The sequence below is a fragment of the Bos taurus genome, chromosome 2 (genome assembly GCF_002263795.3).
Source record: "Bos taurus isolate L1 Dominette 01449 registration number 42190680 breed Hereford chromosome 2, ARS-UCD2.0, whole genome shotgun sequence".
Taxonomy (NCBI): domain Eukaryota; kingdom Metazoa; phylum Chordata; class Mammalia; order Artiodactyla; family Bovidae; genus Bos; species Bos taurus.
The window spans coordinates 128209592-128232154 of record NC_037329.1 but is presented as its reverse complement, the minus strand read 5'-3'; the positions used below and the strand labels follow the sequence as shown (position 1 = coordinate 128232154).

General features: G+C 45.9%; 1 long non-coding RNA gene across 1 annotated transcript; it reads right to left on the bottom strand.

Moving 5' to 3' along the window:
- Positions 1–6884: 6884 nt before the first annotated feature.
- LOC132343452 (uncharacterized) lies at positions 6885–10852 on the bottom strand. The gene is made up of 2 exons (XR_009492280.1): positions 9191–10852; positions 6885–7074 (listed from the first exon to the last, which is right to left on the bottom strand). It is a non-coding gene; the product is annotated as an uncharacterized lncRNA (long non-coding RNA).
- Between the last annotated feature and the right edge of the window lie 11711 nt (positions 10853–22563).

Sequence of the window (22563 nt, the reverse complement as noted above, 5' to 3'; positions counted from 1 at the left end):
AAGGAGGCGACCCCAGCCACCCATCTTGCCTGCTTCTCAAGTTCCAAGTCTCTTGCCTGAGGGCCCTGATCCACATTCCAGATGGAAAAACTGAGGCTGACCTTGCATAAAAGTCTGGTTTATCTGTTTCATTCACTGCCTCATCCATTTGCCTAGAACAGTGCCTAGCCCGTTGTAGATATTCAATAAACATTTTCAGAATGACTGACTTGTTGAATGAAGGTGGTTTTCTGGAGGCACTTAGAATTGCAACAGAAAGCTGACTATCAGAACCAAGTCTCGGGACGTCTCTCTGGTGGTTCAGTGGCTAGGATTCTGCTCCCAATGCGGGGGCCAGGGTTCAATCCCTGGTCTGGGAACTAGGTCCCACATGCCACCATTAAAAAATCCTGAAGGCCACAACCAAGATCTGGTGCAAGCAAATAAATAATTTTTTTTTTTTTTAAAAAGAACAGCCTCTTCTTCAGCCCCTGACGTCACACACGGGAAGACTGCAGGGGGTATCCCTCACAAGGCACACAGGCTCTCACAGACACAACATTTAATACATTTCCCCCAATGCACACACACACACACACCTTACTTTAGTTCCAAGGACAGACTCCCCTCAGCCTACTTACGCATAAACAGGGTGGTGGGAGGTAGAGAGGGTCACTGGCAGGACCCTTGTGTAAGGGCAAGGTCAGGAAAAGCAGCCTGAACATGACGTCACCCACCACCAACCCCGCCCATCTGGGCTGAACGCCTCCTCTTGTCTCCCCTTCTCTGAATACTCGCTTTCTCAGGACTCCTGGCTACCTCAGCCCCAGGGGTGCAGGTCCTCTCAGTTCCAACACCCAACTGAGACTGGTGTCTAGGTTTCAATTTCAAATTCTTTGAGAGTGAATCTGACTCGCTAGCTGGGGTTGGAAGCCACTTCCAGCTCAGCGGCCACCGCCCAGGACCCATGATGGTGGGAGCAGACCCTGAAAATGCCAGTGCGCATGCCTTCTCTAACAGGAATGTGGGGGGTAGAGGAAGTGATGCCTTCACAGCCCCCATCCTTCAAGATATTCAAGAAGTCGAGTATCTCCTGTGATGACGCTCTTATCACCCATACGGCACAGTGCCATCCCTTGTCCCTTGTTATTCAGTGCCTCGGTCACGTCTGACTCTGTGACCCATGGACTGCAGCACGCAAGGCTTCCTGTTTTTCACCGTCTCACAGAGCTTACTCAAACTCATGCCCATTGAGTTGGTGATGCCATCCAAACATCTCATCCACTGTCGTCCCTTTTTCCTCCAGCCTTCAATCTTTCCGAGCATCGGGTCTTTTCCAATAAGTCAGCTCTTCCCATCAGGTGGCCAATGTATTGGAGCTTCAGCTTCAGCATCAGTCCTTCCAATGAATATTCAGGGTTGATTTCCTTTAGGATTGACTCATTGGATCTCCTTGCTGTCCAAAGGACTCACAAGAGTCTTCTCCAGCACCACATTTTGAAAGCATCAATTCTTCCGCAATCAGCCTTCTTTGTGGTCTGACTCTCACATCCATACATGACTACTGGAAAAACCATAGCTTTGATTATACTGACCTTTGTCAGTAAAGTGATGTCTCTGTTTTTTAATATGCTGTCTAGGTTTGTCATGGTTTTTCTTCCAAGGAAAATTATCTCTTAATTTCATGGCTACAATCACCATCCACAGTGATTTTGGAGCCCAAGAAAATAAAATCTATCACTGTTTCTACCTGTTCCCATCTATTTGCCATGAAGTGATGGGACCGGATGCCATGATCTTAGTTTTTCAATGTTGAGTTTTAATCCAGCTTTTGCACTCTTCTCTTTCACCCTCATCAAGAGGCTCTTTAGTTCCTCTTCACTTTCTGCCATTGGAGTGGTGTCATCTGCATATCTGAGGTAGTTGATATTGCTCCTAGCAATCTTGATTCCAGCTTGTGATTCAACTAGCCCAGCATTTCACATGATGTACTCTGCATGTAAGTTAAATAAACAGGGTGACAATTTACAGCCTTGTTGTACTCCTTTCCCAATTTTGAATCAATCTGTTGTTTCATGTCTGGTTTGAACTGTTGCTTCTTGACCTGCATAAAGTTTCTCAGGAGGCAGATAAGGTGGTCTGGTATTCTCATCTCTTCAAAAATTTTCCAGTTTGTTGTGATCCACACTGTCAAACGCTTAGCATAATCAAGGAAGCAGAAGTAGATGTTTTCCTGGAATTCCTTTGCTTTTTCTATGATCCAATGGATGTTGGCAATTAGGTCTCTGTTTCCTCTGCCTTTTCTAAATCCAGCTTACACATCCTGAAGTTCTCAGTTCATATGCAGTTGAAGCCTAATTGAAGGATTTTGAGCATTACTTTGGTAGCATGTGAAATGAGCACAGTTGTACAGTAGTCTGAGCATTCTTTGGCATTGCCTTTCTTTGGGACTGGAATGAAAACTGACCTTTTCCAGTCCCGTGGCCACTGCTGAATTTTCCAAATTTGCTGGCATATTGGCTGTGTAGCATTTTCACAGCATCATCTTTTAGGATTTGAAATAGCTCAGCTGCAATTCCATCACCTCCACTAGCTTTGTTCATAGTAATGTTTCTTAAGGCCCACTTGACTTTACATTCCAGGGTCTCTGGCTATTGGTGAGTGACCACACCATTGTGGTTATCTGGGTCATTAAGACCTTTTTTGTACAGTTCTTCTGGGCATTCTTGCCACCTCTTCATAATCCCTTCTGCTTCCATTAGGTCCTTGTTGTTTCTGTCCTTTATCGAGCCCATCTCTGCATGAAATGTTCCTTTGGTATCTCCAATTTTCTTGAAGATCTCTAGTCTTTCCCACTCTATTGCTTTCCTCTGTTTCTTTGCATTGTTCACTTAAGAAGGCTTTCTTATCTCTCCTTGCTATTCTCTGGAACTCTGCATTCAGTTGGGTATATCTTTCCCTTTCTCCTTTGCCTTTCACTTCTCTTCTTTTCTCAGCTATTTGTAAGACCTCTTCAGACAACCACTTTGCTTCCTGGTATTTCTTTTTCTTTGAGATGGTTTTGGTCACTACCTCCTGTACAGTGTTATGATCTTCTATCCATAGTTCTTCAAGCACTCTGTCTACTAGATCTAATCCTTTAAATGCATTTGAGAGATGTATACCACCTCCACTGTATGATCATAAGGGATTTGATTTAGGTCATACCTAAATGGTCTAGTGGTTTTCCCTAGCTTCTTCAATTTAAGCCTGAATTTTTTGATAAGGAATTCATGATCTGAGCCCTAGTCGGCTCCCAGTCTAATTTTTGCTAACTGTGTAGAGTTTCTCCATCTTCGGCTGCAAAGAATTTAATCTGTCTTATTTCAGTATTGAAAATACTAATGTATTGAAAATAATCTGGTGATGTCCATGTGTAGTTATCTCCTGTGTTGTTGGAAGAGAATGTTTGGTGTGACCAGTGTGCTCTCTTGGCAAAATTCTCTTAGCTTTTTCCCTGCTTCATTTTGTATTCCAAGGCCAAACTCGCCTGTTTTTCCAGTTTATCTCTTGACTTTCTGCTTTTGCATTCCTATCCCCTATGATGAAAAGGACATCTTTTTTTTGGCGTTAATTCTGGAAGGTCTTATAGGTCTTCACAGAACCTTCAACTTCAGCTTCTTTGGCTTTAGTGTTTGGGGCATAGATTCAGATTACTGTGATGTCGAATGGTTTGCCTTGGAAACAAACCAAGATCATTCTGTCTTGAGATTACACCCAAGTACTGCATTTTGGATTCTTCTGTTGATTGTGGGGGAGTACTCCATTTCTTCTAAGCGATTCTTCCCCACAGTAGTAGATATAATGGCTGACCCAGGGATAAAACCCAGGTCTCCTGCATTGAGGCAGATTCTTTACCAACTGAGTCACTCGGGAAGCCCTAGATAAAATGGCCATCTGAATTAAATTCACCCACTCCTGTCCATTTTAGTTCACTAATTCCTAAAATGTCGATATTCACTCTCACCATCTCTTGCTTGATCGTGTCCAATTTACCTTGATTCATGGACCTAACATTCCAAGTTCCTATGCAATTGTTCTTTAGGGCATTGGACCATTGTCCCTTATTACTCATTACTGGTTGAGAGCTCTTAAGTAATCCCTTCTTCTGAACTCACCATTGCTCATATGCTCACATCTGTGGCTGCAGCACTTACGTAGTTTTAAGTTAAGGCAACAACCTGTTTCCTTGTTCTGCTTCTTTCTAAATAAGTTTTACACCTTGTAGAGCCAAATCTCATGTAAGAGAGGATGTGATTGGTTCTCTTATCGTTAGCTTGCCAGTACTTCCCTTGCTGGCCAAAGCATTCATGCCAGATTGCCTGTTGGTTGCTAGCCAACCTATAGATGGCTGTCCAAAGACCAGAGCCCCGCCCACTTCTGGACAGAGATGTTTGGGGTCATTTTTTAGCTTTGGCTTTTGCAAGTGTTTTCTCCTCTTATCCTGATTTTCCTGTGGGTCTGGGCCAGTTCCCCCACCAGAATTCTTAGCTCATTGTTTACAGAGGCTTATTCTTCTCCTTCCTAGTGTTTCTCCACCTTTTCCCTGCCGATTGTGTGTTTTGGACACAGCTCTGATCATTTCAACCAACAGTCACATGTATCGCTGTGAGCAAGTCTCTCACCTGCTTTGAACCTCAGTTTTTCTGTGTGTATGTTGGGGCTGTGTGTGTGTGTGTGTGCTCAGCTGCTCAGTCACGTCCTACCCCATGGGCTGTAGTCCACCAGGCTCCTCTGTCCGTGGAATTCTCCAAGCAAGAATATGGAGTGGGTTGCCATTTCCTCCTCCAGTGGATCTTCCCAACACAGGGATAGAACCCGCATCTCTTGCATCTCCTGCACTAGCAGCAGATTCTTTATCACTGAGCCAACTGGGAAGTCAGTGCTGGGGTCACTAATTCTCATCTCACAGGGTTACTGAGAAGATGAAAGGAGTCCATGTGGGCAAGCTCCACAGAACTGAATCCTAAACAAACTCAGTGTTGGTCTTTCCTTTTGGCATCAGCCCTTAGTTAAATTGATCAAAAGCTGGACCAGGAGTGAGAAGAGGCTTGAGTTCAAGCCTCAGCTGGGCATCTAATTTTCTGTGTTTGGGAAACTCCCTTCCCCTCTCTGGGATCAGTTTTCCTATCTGTATACTGCTTCACTGAAAGGCAACTCCCCTTACCTATTACCCATGGATCAGTGAAAGTCTACCACGTCCTCACACATGACCTTGGAGAAAGTTTTTACAAAGTGGGTGGGCTGTGTTCAACCTTTGGGTTACCAGTGGAGTGGAAAGGGCCTTTATGGGAGTGGAGAACTGAAGGCGATCAAGAATTCAGCAGGAGTAGGTTTTATGAAAGGAGGAAGTGAAGAGGCTGACTAGGAGAAATGGACCCCCTTCCCAAGAACCCCCATAGAGATTAGGAGGCGTGGTGGTCCTAAAACATTGTGCCCAAATGCTTTCTGCCCCTCCCATAAAAACGAGGGGTTTTGTACGCCTTCCCCTTGAACATGGATTTTGTGACTGACCAATAGAATATAGGAAATGACCCAAATCTTGAAACTGGAAGGTCACTTCCTATTTCCAGGAATACTTATTCTTGGAATCCAGCTGCCATACTGTGCACAGGGAACCTTAAGAGGCCACGTGTGAATGTTCTGCCAGACAGCCCCGGCTGACATACCAGCCAACAACCAGTATCAACTGCCAGACATGTGAGCGGAGGAAGCCTCTCAGTTCAGTTCAGTCCAGTTCAGTCGCTCAGTCATGTCCGACTCTTTGCGACCCCATGAATCGCAGCACGCCAGGCCTCCCTGTCCATCACCAACTCGCGGAGTTCACTCAGACTCACGTCCATCGAGTCAGTGATGCCATCCAGCCATCTCATCCTCTGTCGTCCCCTTCTCCTCCTGCCCCCAAAGTACTGGACTTAACCTCTAGAACACTCCAACTCCACTATCTACACGTGATCTCAGCCAAAGGCCGAGAAGCATTCCATCCACCCTCTGATCGCAACCACATGGAGAACCGTGAGACAGAACCCAGCCTAGCTAAGCACAGTTGACCCAGAGATCTGTGAGAAATAATAACAAATGATATTGTTTTAAGCGACGAAGTTTTTCGGTTGATTCATTTTACAGCAACAGTTTAACTGGAATAGGAGACTAGTTATGAATCCTTTCACAGTGGGATAGGATAGGAAAGCCCATTTTTCATGAGATCTTAAAGCACGGGGGTGGGGGATGCCCAGCAAGCTGTTAAACTTGAAGGTCGAAAGCAGTGACATCTGGAGGAACTTGGCATGAGATAAAAAGTTTCTGCTGTGACCTTTAGGAGTTGGCCAGAGACTCACCAGGTGAGTAAAAGTGTGACTTGGAAGTTTCTATCTTGAGCAACTGCCCTCAGTGATAGCAGGAGATGAGCAGGTTTGGGTGAGATGATGAGATCAGTTCTGGACACAATGTTGCATTTGCCAAGTGTCTTCTATAAATACAAGAGCCTGCCCATAGACTGACAAAAAGAGAGGAAATCTTTCTGGAAGCTTCAGCTTAGAACCCCAGTCCTCATTCATCAATGCCCATGCTAATTCACTCATTCATGCATTTATTCATCCACTCATTCACTCATTTTGTAACCCATTCAGACAGAAAGGTATATTTAAGAACCCAGACTCTAGAGACTGCCTGGGTTCAAAGCCCAATTCTCCCTCTTCCTTCCCACATCCCCCATGGCCTTGGGCAAGTAACATAGTCTCTTGGTACCTCAGCTTCCTTATCTCTAAACAGGAATGATAATAACAGTATTTATATTATTATAAAGATTAAAAGAGCACATACTTGGAAACCCTTAGAATAGTACTTGGAACATAAATACATATCACATGTTAGCTATTAATAGTTCAACAGAATCTTTATGCTGCACCCCTTACTGCACTGAGGCTGCAGCTGAGAACTGGGCAGACACAAGCCCTGTCACAAGGCTTACACTTTTGTCTTTACCCCGCACCTGGGCCCTAGGCTTCCTCAAGTTTTCTTTCATGTGTATTGTCCCATTTGATCCTCAGGAAGAGACTATTAAAAAGAAAAAACAGAAAGAGCCCATGAGGCTGGCATGATACTGACCTTCTCCCCATTTGACAGAGGTGGAAACTGAGGCCCAGAGAGGAGCATGGATGTCCTCTTTGCACAGTGCCTCTGTCTAGGCACAAATCGATGTGTCCCTTTAACAAAGGCACACTGGGGACTTCCCTGGCAGTCCAGTGGTTAGGACTCTGCCTTCCAATGTAGAGTGTGTGGGTTTGATCCCTGGTCAGGGAACTAGGATCCCACACGCAGTGGGGTGCAGCCAAATAGTTAAACAAACAAGCAAACATAAAAACAAAGACACTCCAACGTGAGTGGGCCTTTCTCCTGTCAGGTAACCATGCTTCCTCTGCCCATAAATCCTTCAGCAAACGAAATCTCAACCATGATTAACTTGTGACCTCTGAGCAGGGATCTCCACAACCCTTTGAAGGCAGAGTTTCCGGAGGGACGAGGTCAGGACCCTGTGCTCACACTGCCCCTCTTCTTACTTGGTCTTCTAAGTGAACTGGGTGTTTTTCCGCTTGGTGGGACCACACCAAACCCCACCCAATCCATATTATCTTCATGGATGCCTGAAATTCTAGCGCTCATGATTCATTCTTTCAAGTTGAGCAATGGCTCCCAGAAACATCCTGTAATATCCCCAAATCCCTCTGAAGCGGGTCACCAACACCTTATTGAGCTAAAAGCGGGCCTTGAAGACGATCGCCTTCCTCCTACAAATGAAGAAACTCTGGTCCAGACGGAACTTGCCCGCGGGTGCAGAAGCGGTCAGTGGCAGAGCAGGAGTGGGAGACGGCCCTGTTTCCTCTAGGTCCATGGGTCTCCTGCTCATTTCAGTTCAGTTCAGTTCAGCCGCTCAGTCGTGTCCGATTCTTTGCGACACCATGGACTGCAGCACACCAGGCCTCCCTGTCCGTCACCAACTCCCAGAGTCTACCCAAAATCATGTCCATTGAGTCGGTGATGCCATCCAACCATCTCATCTCCCTGCTCATCTCATCTCCCTGCTCGTGTACAGCCTGCAAAGAGCTTCCCCATCGGAGCTAACCTGATGGAGGCCATGCCTACGAGCAGACCGTCTTCCTGCAAGGTGCACGCAGGCTGCCTGAGGCTACACAACAATCACGCCGTCTTCTGATAACAGGGCCTGGTCGATCCTTTAGGGAATCAGCTCAAAGGTACTGTTCATTGGTCCTAGCCCAGGTCCCCCGAGTGGCCCTGGTTGCTGGCCTTTCCAAGGCCTCGTTCAGCTCCTCCTCCCATTCTTTCTGGGCAGACCCAGACCCTTCCAAGGCATTCCATTTGCTGTCGTTTAGGGAAAGCCAAGTTGCTTTCTGTCGTGGTTTCTTAAGAACTCTAATTGACATACACACTTTACAGGTAAGAGGGATGAGGTGTGGAGAGGAAATGTGAACGATAAGAGATAAGGCCAGGGGACTTCCCTGATGATCCAGTGGTAAAGAACCTGCCTGCTACTGCAGGAGACGTGGGTTCAATCCCTGGTTTGGGAAGATCCCCTGGGGAAGGAAATGGCAACCCATGCCTGTATTCTCGCCTGGGAAACCCCATGGACAGAGGAGCCTCGCAGGTTACGGTTCACAGGGTCACAAAAGTGTCAGACACAACTGAGTGACTAAAACAGCAGAAGCACCTCCCCTGTGCAGTCAACAACTACACACAACAGCCCTAGAGACAGATTGTTGTTGTTTCGTTGCCAAGTTGTGTCTGAGTCTTTTCTGCAACCCCATGGACTGTAGCCCTCCAGGCTCCTCTGTCCATGGAATTTTCCAGGCAAGAATACTGGAGTGGCTTGCCATTTCCTTTTCCAGGGGATTCTCCCCACCCAGGGATCAAAACCAAGTCTCCTACATTGGCAGGTGGATTCTTTATCACTGAGCCATTTGCCTTATATGGTATAAGGACTAAATGACATAAAGTCTTTGGCACTGTGCCCAACACTTAGTAAGTGCTCAATAAATAGTAGCTAAATATGACACCCTCATCACAGGCTCTGTCTGGAAGGTGTCTGGCAGTCTGTGGTGAAACTGCAAGTCTTAGGTGCCTCCCTTTCTCACTGCCCACTCCCAAACCTCCCAACCTTTCCTGGATGGCCTCCATGCCTGGTTTCTTCCTCCAGGGCCCTGCAGGCTTGGCTGGGCTGTTGAGGAACAGGGTTCTGGCCTTGTCAAGCACACCGTGACTTTCAGTTTGCCGAAGGCCCCAGATATACCAGGGCTCAGCTGTCATGTTGTTCCTGCTCCAAGGTTCAGAAGGTTCCAGCAGGGTGTTCTACCCTCCAGCCTCCTTCAGCCCCCAGGCAGATAGAAATCAGAACGCAGCATTTCTTCAGGGCCTACCTACAGCAGGCCCAGTAGCCTCCATAGCTGCCCAAGCCTCCTCACACCTCCTCCGCCCTCCCATGCAGCCAGAGACAGGCATGGCTGGACCCAGGGCCTTTGGGAGAGCCACGTGTGCCAGCCCAGCGCCTGCCAGCTCTCAGGCTGATCTCACAATGGCCCCTTTCACCAGGGAGAGGAGCTGGCTACCCTGGAGCCCCAGGGGTGATGTCCCAGCCCCAGGGGCAGGGAGGAGGAGGTCAGAAACTCAGGAAGGGGCGGCCGAGGCTGGGAGAGGGCAAGGTGCTCAGTCCCTGCCGCCGCCACCACCGCACATGACAGCGAGGTGACCACCACACAGCCAACACCACAGAGATCAGACTCCCTGGGGCCCGGGTGTGGGGGAACAAATAAGTGTGGGAGCAGATGGAGGGAAGGAGTTAGTCATGGTGTTCTGGGGGAAGGGAGGCTGGGCCCTCAGCCCACACTCTGGCTGGCATCTCCAGGCCCATAGCAAAAGGGTGACGTGGTCTTGGTCCTTGAAACAGCCCTTCCTGTAACAATCCGGGCATCGCAGCCAGGCACCTTTTGCCCCTCCCCTTTGTCCCCATGCCTTCTGCCCCAGGACTCCAGGAGCTCTTAAAGGAACTTGCATCTTCCTACAAGTTTCTCTGTCCCTGTTCAGTTCAGTTCAGTTCAGTCGCCTCTGACTCTTTGTGACCCCATGGACTACAGCGCACCAGGCCTCCCTGTCCATCACCAACTCCCGGAGTTTACTCAAACTCATGTCCATTGAGTCGGTGATGCCATCCAACCATCTCATCCTCTGTCGGCCCCTTCTCCTCCTACCTTCAATCTTTCCCAGCATCAGAGTCTTTTCAAATGAGTCAGCTCTTCGCATCGGGTGGCCAAAGTATTGGCGTCTCAGCTTCAACATCAGTCCTTCCAATGAATATTCAGGACTGATTTCCTTTAGGATGGACTGGTTGAATCTCCTTGCAGTCCAAGGGACTCTCAAGAGTCTTCTCCAACACCACAGTTCAAAAGCATCAGTTCTTCAGCACTCTGTCCCTGTTACCTGCCCCCTTCTCTACTCCTAGTGCCTAAATTTAATCTAAGGCACTCAATCCCCAAATTAAAGCCTTCACTGGCTCCCCACTGCCCAAAGGACCATGACCTCAAAGTCTGGACTTTCGCCACCTTTTCCTTAATATCTCTAAATTCCTTTATTCCAGGGAAGCCATCCCTCCCTCACTCTGTCCATGCAATTTGGATGAGGCTCAGGGCTAGGGAAAGGCTGCTGTTGCTGCTGCTAAGTTGCTTCAGTCGTGTCCAACTCGATGTGACCCCATAGACGGAAGCCCACCACGCTCCGCCGTCCCTGGGATTCTCCAGCCAAGAACTCTGGAGTGGGTTGCCACAGGTGACCCCAACCTGGCCAATCAGAGTAGCTCAGCCCCGCCCCCAAACAGTGATTGGTTCAGGCGTAGTCAGGCGTAGACCCAAACCAGTCCAGGGAGAGTCAACTGCACAACCTGTGTTTAACCACTGGGAGACATTGATTTTTTCCTTCCACTGGGCTGGAAATTGGGATGGGTTCAGTCTGGAGCTGCCTTCATTTGGAAAGGAACTGCTCCAGAAGGAAGGCAACACAGGGAGAAGCAGAAAGATGGGGACTAAGTCCTCGTGGCAGCATTTCAATCCCTAGATACAGCTCTTTCCTGAAGCAGGGAAAATGAAATTTTTATTTTTGGTGGGGGCAAATTTCCGTCTCATTTAAGCCTCTTGGGATTGTGTTTTCTGTGTCTTGCAACCCAGGAGTTCTGACCGATTCAGAGACCCTCCCTAGTCCAGTGGAGCACCGCAGCTGCCGTTTTGTCTGCCTTCGTCTGGGTATACCAAACTCGCTGCTCTCCCAAACACCCCATGTACCCGATGACTCTACTGGGCTCTCTGCCTGTGATGAACTCACTTTTCCCTTTTGCTTTTGCTCAGCTCTTAAAAGGTCCAGTTCAAATGCCCAGTTCCTCCATAGAGCCTCTGTCAGCTCCTCCGGGGGGAGAATTTGCTCTTTGCCCCTGGTCACTATAGAACCATTATTTGGCTGGATCACAGTGGTTTGTGTGTGAATCCATCTCCTCCACTAGATTATTGAGCTTCTTGAGGGCGACTGTGATTTTCTTTTCTTAGCATACAGTACCTGGTCTGGCATATCATAGGGGCTCAGAAATGCTTGTGAAATGATCTGAATTGCCATCAGACTGGATGGCTCCCAGCTTGGGGTTGGCATCATGGGGCTGAGCCCTGACTCTGGCACCACTACTAGGCAACTCTGCGGCCCGTTCCCACCTCTGTGTGGATGAGCTTTCCTCAGCTTAAAATGTCTGTCTCAGCCTGTCCTGGTGGTTCAGTGGTTAAGACGCTATGATCCCAATGCAGAGGATGTGGGTTTGATCCCTGGTCAGGGAACTAGATTCCGCATGCCATCAGTAAGAGCTCATCTGCTGTGACTAAGATCTAGCACAGTCAAATTAATAATAATAAAAAAATCTGTCTCCCCTCAATCTATAAATCCTGCTCATCCATCAAGGAGCTCACATCTCTTAATATGTGAGATGAAGGCTGCTTTGAAATTGAACAGATTTGAGTCCGAGTCCTGGCTCTTCCACATGACACACGAGTTTATGGGGCGAGTCATAGAACTTCCCTGAGCCTCAGTTTCCTAAAGTGGCAAGTGCATAGGGTTTATTACATGCTGGGCATTGTTCTAGGTGCTTTACTGGTGCCAGCGTGCCTCATTCTTCTGTCCACCCTCTGGGGTGGACATACTCATATTATCCTTATAATAGATGAAGCAACAGAGGCCCAGAGAGGTTAGGTGCTGCCTGAAGCCATGACTTGGAGGTGGTAGAACTGGGATTGGAACTCACACATCAGTCGCCAGAGCAGTCCTGCCCCTTGCAAAGTGAGGGCAAGACTAGCACGTTCTTTTCAAGGTTGTTGTGAAAGTTAACCTCCGAATAATGTGTGCCGAGGACTAGCAGAGCTGAACACTGCTGTTACCTCTGGTGTGTTCTGAGCCTGGTAAAGTCCAGTCTTCCCAGAGAATCCTGGACCAGGCTGGAGGGAGTGGGGCTGTGGCTGGACTGGGACAGTGTCCACATGGCTTTGGCTGCATTTTAGGGCTCTCTCTGCTTGGCAGAAGGTTCTGCTCATAATGCTCATTTGTCCAGACCGTAGGTCAATGGCTTCTGCATTCTCTGCATGCACTTCCCTGGGCACAGAAGGGGTGGAAGAGGACAGTATGGGCTCCAGCCAGGCTAGGGAAAGCTTCTGGGAATTGGGAGGTCTGGGGTGGCCAGAGGGCCTCGTTTCTAGAAACCCCAGCTCTGCCACTGCCTGGATATGAGAACTTGATCACTTAATCCCCTGGGGCCTCAGTTTCTTCATCTGTAAAGTGGGGACAGTCATGATACCTACTTGATCTGGTGGTGTGAAGATGAAAGATGGTGTGTTTTGCAGGATGTGTTGTGGGCACTCAGTGAAAGACAGTTGATTATCAGTGTCATTTTGCTTTTTGCTCAACCAGACTGTCTGGGTCTCTGTCCTGGCTCTACTGTTTCCTAGCAATGGGACCTTGAGCAAATTACTCAACTTCTCTGTGCTCAGCTCCTCATTTATGAATCGGGGACAGTGACAAGACACAATGAAACAACTCTGTGTCTGGCACATTAAGGATGCTCCATACCTTTCAGTGCTTGTTGTTATTATTCTCCAGCTGTAAGATCTTGGGCGACAACCAGTCCCTCCCCAAGTCTTGGCTTTCCCATCTATTCAGTGAAGTTTAGACTTGGCTCTTGGGGCCATTTCCTAAGAGATTCCCGATTCCAGCCCCCACCACTGAAATCACTCCCTCTGGGAGAGAGGCCAGATGTCCTTTCTCTGGGAGCCACTGTGTCCTCCTTCTTCTTGCTTCATTCCCTGCTGGGTCACCAAAACCTGACCTGGACCTGGCACATGATGGACCCTCAGTAAATGTTTACTGAATTTATGTGTGTGTGTGTGTTTTTAATGAAACAAACACCGATTTAGAGATTTTTATGTTCCAGGCACGCCTCTGAAGTCTTTACAGACAGATATAAATGCATTCACTCTTTGCGATCTTGGAGGGAGGGACTCTTTTTTTTTAAATTAATTTATGTATTTGGCTGCACCAGGTCTTAGCTGCAGCACAATGGTTCTTCAATCTTCGTTGTGGCATGTGGAATCTAGTTCCTTGACCAGGGAGCAAACCAGGGCCCCTTATCTCCGTTTTTTTCACAAATGAAGCAACTGAGGCAGGGAGTCAGGATAGTGTACCCAAGATTTACACTCAGGCCCTCTGGCTCCAGATTCATCTTCAGACCTTCTCTGACCCTGCCCTGTCTGTTCAAGAACTGACATACACAGCGTACACACCCATCCACGGGCATCCGTTACACATCTCCTGGGATGGGATTCTCCCATCCTCAGGGTGAGAGGCGGGGACTGGCCACGAGATGCGCAGAACTGAGCAATGGGTCCAGCCTCTTGGGGACAGTCTGCCAACACCTGCCGCTCTGCCAAGTCCAAAAACGGCCTGGGAAAAGCTCACATCCTGCTGTTCTTCCGGAGCCCGAGGAGCTAACAGGAAAGGCTGAGAGGTCTGGCTGCGATGCTGACTCGCTGGGAGGCGGGGCGAGCAGCCGGTAGGGAAGGGCGAGCAGCACATTAAATTCATCCTTCCTTTCTTGGGCACTCACTGGAATAAGGCTGGGCCAGGGAGCCAGAGGCCTGAATCCTCCAACCCAGAACCACAAGATGCTGGGTTATAACCTGGCCATGACACCCCTCCAGGAAGATGAGGGTCTCTGCATGGCCAAACCCAGTATTGGCAGCCCTGGGCACTGCCCACTTGCTGACCACAGCCTGGAGGCCTAGAAAGCCCCAGGAAGGAAATAAGGAGAAACTTGATGCCTGAAAGTGGGAGGAGGGGACGAGAGCAGAGAAATGCAATTGGAAGAAAGAAGCAATCTGTCTAGACTCTGAAAGCCCCTAGGATGGAAATGGTTGCTGGACTTTTAAGAAGAAGGATATTTAATACTCAAATTTTATCTTTTAGTGGTGCCTCCACCCACCATTACCACCAACCGTCCCACAAGATGGCCTTGTGGGATAAATTGTGAGGGTGTGAAGGGTAGGGCCTTGTTTCTGGCTGGGACTTGGGGGTATGCACAGCACAGGTGGGACACAAGAGATGTCTGGGGACTGAGAACTCAGTAAATGCAGCCCTGGGAGGCTGGTGAGTCAGGCTGGCTGTAACCTGCACATCTCCTGGGCTTCTTACAGGCAGTGCTGGAGGCTTGAGCCGTGTGGTAGAGTGCAAACTTCAGAGCTAGATTATGTGAGTCAAACACTCACTACATCTGTCATAGACTCCTTGAGCCTTGATTTCATCTGTAAAATGGGAATAATAAAGACTAATTTTTTTAGTACCTAGTATGTGCTCGACACTGATATCAGTATACCTTATACGGATTACGCCTCTTAAAATTCCTACTGCAACCCTATGAAGTACCTTCTATTTTCAGATGAGGAAACTGAGGCATAGGATGTTTAAGTTTATACAATAAGTAGCAGAGTTGCAAAAACCCAGGAGGTCTCAAATGACACGGGTCACATCTACCTACTAAGGGAGTTGTGAGTGTTCAATGAATTTACACATATAAATCTCACAGACCAGTGCCTGGCACACAGTTGCTGCTGCTCAGTCTCTCAGTCGTGTCCAACACTTGCGACCTCATGGACTGCAGCATGTCAGGCTTCACTGGCCTTCACTATCTCCTAGACTTTGCTCAAACTCAGGGCCATAGAGTCGGTGATGCCATCCAGCCATCTCATCCTCTGTCGTCCCCTTCTACTGCCTTCTATCTTTCCCAGCTTCAGGGTCTTTTCCAATGAGTCAGCTGTTCACAACACGTGGCCAAAGTATTGGAGTTTCAGCTTCAGCATCAGTCCTTGCAGTGAATATTCAGGGTGATTTCCTTTAGGATTGACTGGTTTGATCTCCTTGCAGTCTAAGGGACTCTCAGAGTCCTCTCCAACACCACAGTTTGAAGGTATCAGTTCTTTGGTGCTCAGCCTTTCTTATTGCCCAGCTCTCACATCCATACATGACTACTGGAAAAAACATAGCTTTGACTATACAGACCTTTGTAGGCAAAGTAATGTCTCTGCTTTTTAATATGCCATCTGGGTTTGTCATTGCTTTTCTTCCAAGGAGCAAGCATCTTTTAATTTCATGGCTGCAGTCACTGTCCACAGTGATTTTGGAGCCCAAGAAAATTAAGTCTGCCACTGTTTCCATTGTTTCCCCGTCTATTAGCCATGAAGTGTTGAAACCACATGCTATGATCTTTGTTCTTTGAATGTTGAGTTTCAAACAAGTTTTTTCACTCTCCTCTTTTACCTTCATCAAGAGGCTCTTTAATTCCTCTTTGCTTTCTGCCGTTAAAGTGGTATCATCTGTATATCTGAGGTTATTGATATTTCTCTCTGCAGTCTTGATTCCAACTTGTGATTCAACCAGCCTGGCATTTCCCATGATGTAGTCTGCATAGAAATTAAATAAGCAGGGTGACAATATGCAGCCTTGATGTACTTCTTTCCCATTTTGGAACCAGTCTGTTGTTCCATGTTTGGTTCTAACTGTTGCTTCTTCACCTGCATACAGATTTCTCAGGAGGCAGGTAAGGTGGCCTGGTATTTCCAGCTCTTTAAGAATTTTCCACAGTTTGTTGGGATCCAAACAGTCAAAAGCTTTTGAGAAGTCAATGAAGCAGAAGTAGATGTTTTTCTGGAATTTTCTATCTTTTTCTATGATCTAACAGATATTGGCAATTTGATCTCTCATTCCTCTGCCTTTTCTAAATCCAGCTTGTACATCTGGAAGTTCTCTGTTCAGATACTATTGAAGTCTAGCTTGAAGGATTTTGAGCATTACTTTCCTAGCATGTGAAATGCGTGCAATTGTGTGGTAGTTTGAACATTACTTGACATGGCCTTTCTCCCTCTTCCAACAACCTAAGAGATGACTCTACACATGGACATCACCAGATGGTCAATACTGAAATCAGATGGATTATGTCCTTTGAGCCAAAGATGGAGAAGCTCTATACAGTCAGCAAAGACAAGACGGGGAATGGACTGGCACATAGTAAGTGCTATGCACCATAAGTACTGGTACATAATAAATTAAATATGAGCTTTTAAATATGCTGGCAACCCACTCTAGTATTCTTGCCTGGAGAATCCCATGGACGCAGGAGCCCGGTGGGCTACAGTCCATGGGGTCACTAAGAGTCAAACACGACTGAGCGATTTCTCTTTCACTTTCACTTTCATGCATTGGGGAAGGAAATGGCAACCCATTCCAGTATTCTTGCCTGAAGAATCCCAGGGACAGAGGAGCCTGGTGGGCAACCCCTGCCGTCTATGGGGTTGCACAGAGTCGGACACGACTGAAGCGACTTAGCAGCAGCAGCAGCTTGGTCATAGCTTTTCTTCCAAGGAGCAAGTGTCTTTTAATTTCATGGCTGCAGTCACCATCTCCAGTGATTTTGGAGCCCCCCAAAATAAAATCTCTCACTGTTTCCTGACCTATTTGCCATGAAGTGATGGGGCTGCATGCCATGATCTTAGTTTTTTGAATGTTGAGTTTTAAGCCAGCTTTTTCACTCTCCTCTTTCACTTTCATCAAGAGGCTCTTAAGTTCTTCTTCACTTTCTGCCATAAGGGTGATGTCATCTGCATATCTGACATTATTGATATTTCTCCTGGTAATCTTGAGTCCAGCTTGTGCTTTATCCAGCCTGGCATTTTGCATGATGTACTCTGCATAGATGTTAAATAAGCAGAGTGACAATATGCAGCTTCGTTGTACTCCTTTCCCAATTTGGAACCAGTCTATTGTTCCATGTCCAGTTCTAACTGTTGCTTCTTGACCTGCATACAGATTTCTCAGGAGGCAGGTAAGGTGGTCTATTATTCCCAACTCTTTGAGAATTTTCCCCATTTTGTTGGATCCGCACAAAATGGATCACAAATGACTGGCTTTGGCATAGTTAATAAAGCAGAAGTAGATATTTTTCTGGAACTCTTGCTTTTTCGATGATCCAGCGGATGTTGGCAATTTGATCTCTGGTTCCTCTGCCTTTTATAAATCCAGCTTGAACATCTGGAAGTTCACGGTTCACACACTGTTGAAGCCTGGCTTGGAGAATTTTGAGCATTACTTTGCTAGTGTGTGAGACGAGTACAATTGTGTGGTAGTTTGAACATTCTTTGGCATTCCCTTTCTTTGGGATTGGAATGAAAACTGATCTTTTCCAGTCCTGTGGCCACTGCTGGGTTTTCCAAATTGCTGGCATATTTTCCAAATATGCTGGCATATTGAGTGCAACACTTTCACAGCATCATCTTTTAGGATTTTAAATAGGTCAACTGGAATTCCATCACCTCCACTAGCTTTGTTCGTAGTGATGCTTCTTAAGGCCCACTTAACTTCTCATTCCAGGATGTCTGGCTCTAGGTGAGTGATCACACCGTCATGATTGTGTCATGAAGATCTTTTTTGTGTAGTTCTTCTATGTATTCTTGCCACCTCTTCTTGATACCTTCTGCTTCTGTTAGGTCCATACCATTTCTGACCCTTTATTGTGCTCATCTTTGCATGAAATGTTACATTGGTATCTTTGATTTTCTTGAAGAGATCTCTAGTCTTTCCCATTCTATTGCTTTCCTCTATTTCTTTGCATTTATTACTTATTACTGAGGAAGGCTTTCTTATCTCTCTGTGCTAATCTTTGTGTTTTTTTTTTAATTTTATTTTTAAACTTTACACTATGGTACTGGTTCTGCCATATATCGAAATGAATCCGCCACAGGCATACATGTGTTCCCCATCCTGAACCCTCCTCCTTCCCCATACCATCCTTCCGGGTCGTCCCAGTGCACCAGCCCCAAGCATCCAGTATCGTGCATCGAATCTGGACTGGTGACTCGTTTCATATATGATATTATACATATTTCAATGCCATTCTCCCAAATCATCCCACCCTCTCCCTCTCCCACAGAGTCCAAAAGACTGTTCTATACATCAGTGTCTCTTTTGCTGTCTCATATACAGGGTTATCATTACCATCTTTCTAAATTCCATAAATATATACATGTATTGGTGTTTTTCTTTCTGGGTTACTTCACTCTGTATAATAGGCTCCAGTTTCATCCACCTCATTAGAATTGATTCATATGTATTCTTTTTAAGGGCTGAGTAATACTCCATTGTGTATATGTACCACAGTTTTCTTATCCATTCATCTGCTGATGGACATCTAGGTTGCTCCCATGTCCTGGCTATTATAAACAGTACTGCGATGAACATTGGGATACACGTGTCTCTTTCGATTCTGGTTTCTTCAGTGTGTATGCCCAGCAGTGGGATTGCTGGATCATAAGGCAGTTCTATTTCCAGTTTTTTAAGGAATCTCCACACTGTTCTCCATAGTGGCTGTACTAGTTTGCATTCCCACCAACAGTGTAAGAGGGTTCCCTTTTCTCCACACTCTCTCCAGCATTTATTACTTGTAGACTTTTGGATCGCAGCCATTCTGACTGGTGTGAAATGGTACCTCATAGTGGTTTTGATTTGCATTTCTCTGATAATGAGTGATGTTGAGCATCTTTTCATGTATTTGTTAGCCATCTGTATGTCTTCTTTGGAGAAATGTCTATTTAGTTCTTTGGTCCATTTTTTGATTGGGTCATTTATTTTTCTGGAATTGAGCTGTAGGAGTTGCTTGTATATTTTTGAGATTAGTTGTTTGTCAGTTGCTTCATTTGCTATTATTTTCTCCCATTCTGAAGGCTGTCTTTTCACCTTGCTTATAGTTTCCTTTGTTGTGCAAAAGCTTTTAAGTTTAATTAGGTCCCATTTGTTTATTTTTGCTTTTATTTCCAATATTCTGGGAGGTGGGTCATAGAGGATCCTGCTGTGATGTATGTCGGAGAGTGTTTTGCCTATGTTCTCCTCTAGGAGTTTTATAGTTTCTGGTCTTACGTTTAGATCTTTAATCCATTTTGAGTTTATTTTTGTGTATGGTGTTAGAAAGTGCTCTAGTTTCATTCTTTTACAAGTGGTTGACCAGTTTTCCCAGCACCACTTGTTAAAGAGATTGTCTTTAATCCATTGTATATCCTTGCCTCCTTTGTCAAAGATAAGGTGTCCATATGTGCGTGGATTAATCTCCGGGCTTTCTATTTTGTTCCATTGATCTATATTTCTGTCTTTGTGCCAGTACCATACTGTCTTGATGACTGTGGCTTTGTAGTAGAGCCTGAAGTCAGGCAGGTTGATTCCTCCAGGTCCATTCTTCTTTCTCAAGATAGCTTTGGCTATTCGACGTTTTTTGTATTTCCACACAAATTGTGAAATTATTTGTTCTAGCTCTGTGAAGAATACCGTTGGTAGCTTGATAGGGATTGCATTGAATCTATAAATTGCTTTGGGTAGTATACTCATTTTCACTATATTGAATCTTCCAATTCATGAACATGGTATATTTCTCCATCTATTAGTGTCCTCTTTGATTTCTTTCACCAGTGTTTTATAGTTTTCTATATATAGGTCTTTAGTTGTGCTAATCTTTGGAACTCTGCATTCAGTTGAGTATATCTTTCCTTTTCATTGCCTTTAGCTTCTCTTCTTTTCTCAGCTATTTGTAAGGCCTCCTCAGACAAGTATCTTGCCTCTTTGCATTTCTTTTTCTTGGGGATGGTCTTGATCACTGCCTCCTGTATAATGTCACGAACCATTTAGGTATGACCTAAATCAAATACCTTATGATTATACAGTGGAGGTGATAAATAGATTCAAGGGATTAGATCTGGTAGACAGTGCCTGAAGAACTATGGATGGAGGTGCATAACATTGTACGGGAGGCAGCGACCAAAACCATCCCCAAGAAAAAGAAACACAAGAAGGCAAAGTGGTTGTCTGAACAGGCCTTACAAATAGCTGAGAAACGAAGAGAAGTGAATGGCAAAGGAGAAAGGGAAAGACATACCCAACTGAATGCAGAGTTCCAGAGAACAACAAGGAGAGATAAGAAAGCCTTCTTAAGTGAACGTTGCAAAGAAATAGAGGAAAGCAATAGAGTGGGAAAGACTAGAGATCTTCAAGAAAATTGGAGATACCAAGGGAACGTTTCATGCAAAGATGGGCTCGATAAAGGACAGAAACAACAAGGACCTAACAGAAGCAGACGAAATTATGAAGAGGTGGCAAGAATGCCCGGAAGAACTATACAAAAAAGGTCTTAATGACCCAGATAACCACAATGGTGTGGTCATTCACCTAGAACCAGATATCCTGGAGTGTAAAGTCAAGTGGACCTTAGGAAACATTAGAACAAAGTTAGTGGAGCTATTTAAAATCCTCAAAGATGATGCTGTTGAAGTGCTGCACTCAACTTGCCAGCAAATTTGGAAAACAGCAGTGGCTACAGGACTGGAAAAGGTCAGTTTTCATTCCAACCCCAAAGAAAAGCAATGCTAAAGAAAGTTGCTAAGACACTACCGTACAATTGCTCCCGTCTCCTATACTAGCAAGGTGATGCTCCAAATCCTTCAAGTTAAGCTTCAATAGCATGTGAACTGAGAACTTCCAGATGTGCAAGCTGGATTTAGAAAAGGCAGAGGAACCAGAGATCAAAGTACCAGCATCTGTTGGATCATAGAAAAAGCAAGGGAATTCCAGAGAAACATCTACTTTTGCTTTGTTGACTACTCAAATGCCTTTGATTGTTGGATCACAACAAACTGTGGAAAATTCTTAGAGAAATGGGAATACCAGACCACCCTGCCTGCCTCCTGAGAAACCTGTATGCAGGTCAAGAAGCAACAGTTCAAACCAGACATGGAACAACAGACTGGTTCAAAACTGGGAAAGGAGTACGTCAAGGCTGCATATTGTCACCTTGCTTATTTAACTTCTATGCAGAGTACATCATGTGAAATCCTGAGCTGGATGAATTGCAAGCTGGAATCAAGACTGCAGAGGAAATATCAATAACTTCAGATATGCAGATGGTACCACTCTAATGGCAGAAAGTGAAGAAGAATTAAAAAGCCTCTTGATGAGGGTGAAAGAGGAGAGTGAAAAAGCTGGCTCAAAACTCAAAATTTAAAAAACGAACGTCATGGCATCTGGTCCAATCACTTTATGGCTAATAGACGGGAAAAAATGGAAACTGACAGATTTTTTTTCTTTGGCTCCCAAATCACTGTGGACGGTGACTGTCACCATGAAATTAAAGGGCGCTTGCTCCTTGGAAGGAAAGCTGTGAGCAACCTAGACAGCGTATTAAAAAGCAGAGACGTCACTTTGCTGACAAAGGTCCATCTAGCCAAAGCTATGGTTTTTCCAATAGTCATGTACGCATGTGAGAGTTAAACTGTAAAGAAGGCTGAGTGCTTAAGAATTGATACTTTCAAATTGTGGTCTGGAGAAGACTCTTGAGAATCTGATGAACAGCAAGGAGATCCAACAAGTCAATCCTAAAGGAAATCAACCCGGAATATTAATTGGAAGGACTGATGCTGAAGCTGAAGCTTCAGTACTTTGGCCACCTGATGTGAAAAGCCAACTCACTGGAAAAGACCCTGATACCAGCAGGTATTGAGGGCAAGAGGATAGGGGGTGACAGAGAATGAGGTGGTTGAATGGCATCGCTGACTTAATGGACATGAGTTTGGGCAAACTCTGGGAGATAGTGAAGGACAGAGAAACCTGGCATGCTGCAGTCCATGGTGTCACAAAGACTTGGCCGTGACTTAGCGACTGAACAGCAAGTCTGATTGGTCAAGCTATGTCTTGTGCTCATTCGTGGGCCAATAACAGCACCAGAACAGTGCCAAGAGCTGCTAGTATTAGCCTTCACTGGCTCCACCCCCAGAGCTGAAACTGGAGCAAACATTCCCAGAATAGGGGGGGGCTGGCCAGAGGAGGACTCTGTTGGGAAGGTATAAGGAGGGGTATGGAAGCAACTTTAAAGAACCG